The sequence below is a fragment of the Schistocerca cancellata genome, chromosome 9, assembly GCF_023864275.1.
Source record: "Schistocerca cancellata isolate TAMUIC-IGC-003103 chromosome 9, iqSchCanc2.1, whole genome shotgun sequence".
In the NCBI taxonomy this organism is placed as follows: domain Eukaryota; kingdom Metazoa; phylum Arthropoda; class Insecta; order Orthoptera; family Acrididae; genus Schistocerca; species Schistocerca cancellata.
Genome location: NC_064634.1, coordinates 331,123,174 through 331,129,192, shown reverse-complemented (window position 1 = coordinate 331,129,192; position 6,019 = coordinate 331,123,174).

Sequence of the window (6,019 nt, the reverse complement as noted above, 5' to 3'; positions counted from 1 at the left end):
GTTTGAAGTATCTTGTTAGTCCCCTCATTTCGTTGAATACGCATCTAGTCTCACAGCAATCTCTGAGTTTCTCACTTCCCTCTTACGTTTTTCTGACGGAATTATTTTGTCTCTTCGGCAGATTATCTGTATTAATGCCAATAGCTTGCGATACTGCTGAGTTCCAAGTAATCCTCTGAGCTTCAGTACTTCCGTGTTCTCCATGATTTTCATGGTTTCATTAGTAAGCCAGTTATTTTTATTCTTCAACTTTCTGCTATCGTTGACTACTTCATCAGCTGTTTTAACTAGTTTATCCTTCGACAAATTCCATTTCTCTGCAGATGTGTTAGCTCACTGATGGGTTGAAAGTGTCACTTGGACGAGATCCCTTATAATTTCCGTTTCAGCCTGTTGGTCTTATCATATTCCTTTTGGAGTTGTCCCTTGACATTTCGAAAGTTTCATTCTCAGTTTAAAACGTAGAAGCTGATGGTTAGAACCATAGTTGGAACCAGAAACAGTCTTACTGTTTTTAACTGACGATCTCCATCATAAGCCAATCAATGAATATCTGATTACGATATGTTCCACCTGGTGTGATCCAGGTGTAAAATCTTCGTGGATAGTGTTGGAAGCAGGTGTTGGTTATAACACCTGACAGAACTGAATCAGTTAATCTTTCCCTAAACCATGACCTCCAACTACTTCATTTGATGAGTCCCATTTCCCTGTATTAGCTTAAAAATCTCCTTGCACTATGATAAGTCCTTTCTGGAAAGAGACGCATAATTGTTTTCGAAATCCCCATCAGCAGCCGTTGAAATTGGTGCGTACGCCTGTATTACACTTAGCTTGCAATCTCTAGTGTCGAATCACACTAATATTATTTGGTCACCGACAGGCTTGTACTGAATCACTGCTGCCTTTCATTCCTTATGTACTAACAAACCAGCGCTCTTTGTGAAGTTATCTACCAGAAAAATACACTGTATTGCAGTTAGCAGGTTGGAAGTGCCAAGTGCATTTCCAGTGACTCTCTTCTAATAATAATATAGCGATCTTAGTTCACTGGTAATCCTTTTCTACAATCTGTAACTTTCAAACTCGGCATTATCCTTGTATATTTCAAGTCGCGATCTTTGGTATATTCCTTTGGGTGTTCATAGTTTTGCTTACGGCTATCGCCTACTATCCCCTACCCCCGCCCCCCTACCCACCTTGCCCTTTCCCAACCGGAAATCCGACTGGGGTACTGCTTATAGCTCCAGACTGTTTAACAGGAGGCAAATCCATGGTGGATTTTCTGTGAACATACATAGCCCGAGTAGCTGGAATATACTATGATTGGGCCCACAAACGCACTGGGCATGCATTTGCCTTCATCTGTCCGTTGTCAACATAGAGTAAAATATAAAGGACTAGGTACACGTGGTTAGGGTCAATGGTAACCTCATGGTTCATCCTGGATAAAGAGCAACCAAGAGCTCGCGTGGAAGGCAGGGTCGCTAAATCACAGAAACAGGACAATCCTTCACTATCACACGAGTTCCTATCCGCTACCTAATACACATATGTAAAAATTATAAATGGTTGTAATTAACCGTCTGAACAAACGTTGAACATATTTGTAAATGGTTATAATGTCTGCAGTGCAAAACAAGGCCATGACATTAATTTCAAATTTCATACGTGCTGCTTCCTGTCGGTTTTCGTCTGCCACACGGGCCACGTTGGCTATTGTACGCGTCACTCAAGGCAGTTACCGAACTGCGGAGACGCAAGAAGCCCACGCACACGGTCGAACAATGCTCAGAGGCGACCTGCAACACACAGAGCCCCCGTAGCTGCTACACGCTATACAGAAAGTGTAGCGGGTTGCCGCACAGTATGTTTGCAGGCGCTTGAGTTTCACAGCACGTGTCACGCCACTAATGGACGGGAGGTCACTTATGTATACGACCTTTTGGCTGTCGCGTTTTGAAATATATGTGGCAAATGTCCAGCGAGTTCCTGAGCTAACAACCGCCAGTCTAGCGGAGCGAACGACGTTCATCGCTTTTCCTAACTACAGCCATTCCATTCCAAACACTAGAGTCCTATAAGTTTGTGATTGGTAACGGTTATTTAAAAAAAAAGCCTTTACCTAATTTCAATTTCCTTATGACAATACTTGTGTTCGTAAAGTATATTATTGAATATTTTCTTCAGTTCTCTGAATTAAATAGATTTCTTTTCTCTACTGGTGCATTTCCAAGTTTGAAAAGGTTCTCTCCTCTCTATATTATGATAGGTGCAGATCTTAAATGTAGCAATGTCATTAGAACAATAGTGCGCCAAATCCTTCTCCGACACCCGTGCTAGTATCGAGATGACATCGCAAAGCAAAGCTAAAGCAAAATCGCCATTCTTTCCTGTACCTTACTTATTTAAAGAGAACTTTAGTCTGCTTGAGGACCAGGTCTGTGTTCTTTGGTACTCAATCCACTAAGCAGGTCCTGTAATGCTCCTTCGCAGTCACTGAGAATAGCAATGTCATCACCGAATCATATCACACTAAATTTTAATTTCCGTATATCAAGCTTAGCCAGGCAGTACAAGTGGTCTAGAGGTAGCGTCGAAACGTCTTAAGTCTCGAGTTCAAAGGAGCCACAGCTTTAGGTTTGAATAAAAATTACCAACTAAGGGCCGGCCGCTGTGGCCGAGCGGTTCTAGGCGCTTCAGTCCGGAACCGCGCTGCTACTACGGTCGCAGGTTCGAATCCTGCCTCGGGCATGGATGTGTGTGATGTCTTTAAGTTAGTTAGGTTTAAGTAGTTCTAAGTCTAGGGGACTGATGACCTCAGATGTTAAGTCCCATAGTGCTTAGAGCCATTTGAACCATTTGAACCAACTAGGGCGTCGGAGGATCTTCGTTTACGGAGTCACCATTTCTTCTGCCAGCGGCCTCGTTACAGACGGCGGAGGAACGGATAGATGTTCGGGGCACACTCTTTTACTGGCATCAGGGTTCAGAAGGCAACAGAAACCATTTTATTAAAGATACAAATATGCAAACACAGGATATGTGGCCTGACACTGAAGCAATGTCATAATCATCTTTCCGGTGGAAGTAGATTCCGGATTAGTACCTCTTTCGTATCTCTGGGGTAGGTTTGCCAAGAGCGAGATAACCGTTAAAAAAGATGGAACAACCACCAAAACATTAACATTCTAAGTGTATAGGAGTGGAACGTCAGAAGTTTGAATGTCGTATGGAGCTAGAATAACTGGAAAGGAAAGTACAAAGGCTCAGCGTAGTGGGGGTCAGTGAATTGGAATGAAAAGAAGGTAAGAACTATAGAGTAATATCAACAGCAACTGAAAATGGTGTAACGGATTTAGAATTCTTTACAACAAGGATTGAGTTACAGTGAACAGTTCAGTGACATTATCGTTCTCATCGAATCAACAGAAGATGAAGAGACAGAACAAATATGTGTTGTGTAAAGGGAGACATAAATCAAATAATCATGGGGGACTTGAACGGGCTAGTAGCGGAAGGAATCAGCAACGATTATCGGCATGAGGGTGCAGAAAGCAGCTGAAACAACTGTATTACAAATACATTATGTGAACCTAAAGGAGATGTCACTAAAAAAGTGTCAAATGATCTCACCAGTCACAGTAGTAAACGGAGGAGGTCGGCTTTGTTGTAGCTATAAGAGAAAATAAAGCTTGAGTTTAGCAGCAAATTTCAGCTAGTAATGGCGAACACATCGATCTGAAGAGGAGGAAATGGCCAAAAGACAAGGGCTATTCAATCTCAGTGGGAACAAGTGGAATGCTTGAGTAATGAGGAATGATGAAATGAGTTTCAAGTTCTCTGAGGGTGTAGATACTATGATAATGAATGCCACCTCCAAAAAGAGTTAATCACTGAAGTTGGACAAACAAACAATGTTACAACGACGGTAACTGCAAAGAAACCATGTGTAACGCAAGAAATACTGTAACTGGTCAACGGAAGGGGAAGGTACAAAAACGTACAGAAAAGACAGGAATAGAGCATAATAAGTCACTTAAGAATGAAATAAATAGGAAATGCACAGCGAAATGGAGGCTGGAAAATAGTGAAAAATCGAGTAAACGTTACTGGAAGTACTAATTCGGAATATAGAAAAGACAAAACTACTTTCGACGAAATGAAAAGCATGGGTGTCAACATTAGGAGTGCAAGAAGAATGCCGCTGTTAAACGCAAAGCAGTGAGCGGATAGATGGAAGAGGCCATAGATTGCCTCTACGAGACGGAAGAAATGTCTGATGACGTGAAAGAAGAAGAAATGAGAGTGGAATTGGAAAATATATGATGTCTATGAATCAAATAAGGTGGAAGGTTCAGATAAAATACCAATTTCCAAAACCATTGGAAGAAGTAGCAGTCAAAGTACTGTCCAAGCAGGCATGTTCAATCAATGAAACTGGTGAGAAACCAACAGATGCTAGGAAAAACACCATTCACAGTTCCAATGTCAGCAGGACCAGACGAGTTGCGAGAGCTATCGTACATCAGCTTAACAGCTCATGTATTAAAGCTGCTGACAAGAATAAATATGGGTGAAGGCTGTACAGAGGCACTTCTGAAGTTGCGTTTGAAAATGGAACGACGACTTAATAAAAATAAAAACACATTCATAGGATTTGCGCACATAGAAAACACATTAGATAATATAAAATGCTGCAAGATGTTGGAAACTCTGCGAAAAGAAGGAGTAAGCTACAGAATAGGTAGATGTTACACGAACTGTAAGACCAAGAACGAGGTGCTTGAATTAGAAAGGATGTAAGACAAAGATGTAGTCTTTCGCCCTTACTGGTCAATCTATAGACTGAAGATGCAATGATGGTAATAAAATAAATGTTCAAAAGTGGGATTAAAATTTTGGGCAAAAGAATATCAATGATAAGATTCGCAGATGACATTGCTGTCGCGACTGCAAGTGAAGAAAAGTTACAGAAAACTGTTGAACTGAATGAACATTCTAACGAGCACAGAATGTGAGAGTAAATTGGGGAAAGACGAAAGCAATGAGTAGCAGGAATGAGATTAGCGATAGACTTAACATCAAGACTCATGATCACGAAGCGTACAAAGTAAGGAACTCTATCTCGGAAGCAAAAAACCCACGACGCAGGAAGTAAAGGCGGCACAGGAATCAGTCTAGCATAGGCGAAGAGAACATTTCTGGCAAAAGAAGGATACTGCTATCAACAATAGGGCTTGAGGAAGACACTTCTGAAAATGTACGTTTGGAGCTGAGCACATGTGCTAGTGAATCATGGGCACTGCAAAACCGGAACAAGAAGACAATCGAAGCGTCTGACACATGGTACTACGGAAAGATGTTGAAAATTAGGTGGACATAAAGTAAAGAGGGAGGAGGTTAAATGCAGAAAAAGTGAACAAATTTGGAAAACAGTAAGAAAAAGAAGGAACTAAGATAGGGCATGTGTTAAGACAATAGGGAACGGCGTCCATGGTACTAGAGGGAACTGTAGAGGATGAAAACTGTAGGCGGAGGATATACTTGTATATGTTTAAGGAATGATTGGGGACGTTGTGCGAAAATGTTACTGTGACATGAAGAAGTTGGCATAGAAGAGGAGGACGCATCCAAACAGAAAGTTGACGAAAAAACCTTGGAGTATGGGGAAAACAAACATGGATCTGAGCAGAGAGCGGTGAGGAAAGAGTAATTATGGCTGTAATTATAATGAAATGGAGACTAGCGAGTTATTACCAGGTAGGCCAAAAATGTCTACGCTGCGTGTATGGAAGCTGAGTAGATCTCAAGAAACGGACAGAAGCAGGTTGGATGCATGTAAGGTGATAGGTGACCTGTAAAACATTTTCACCGTGTATCAAATTTTGGCCGAAGTTTTACACATGCGAATAATTTATGCCCAAAGGGTGCGGAAAAACCTCAAAGCTGAGCAGAAGGAATATCGAAGAAACGTGTGAATTGATCTTCTTGAGAGGATTGCCAATAGCCACGAATG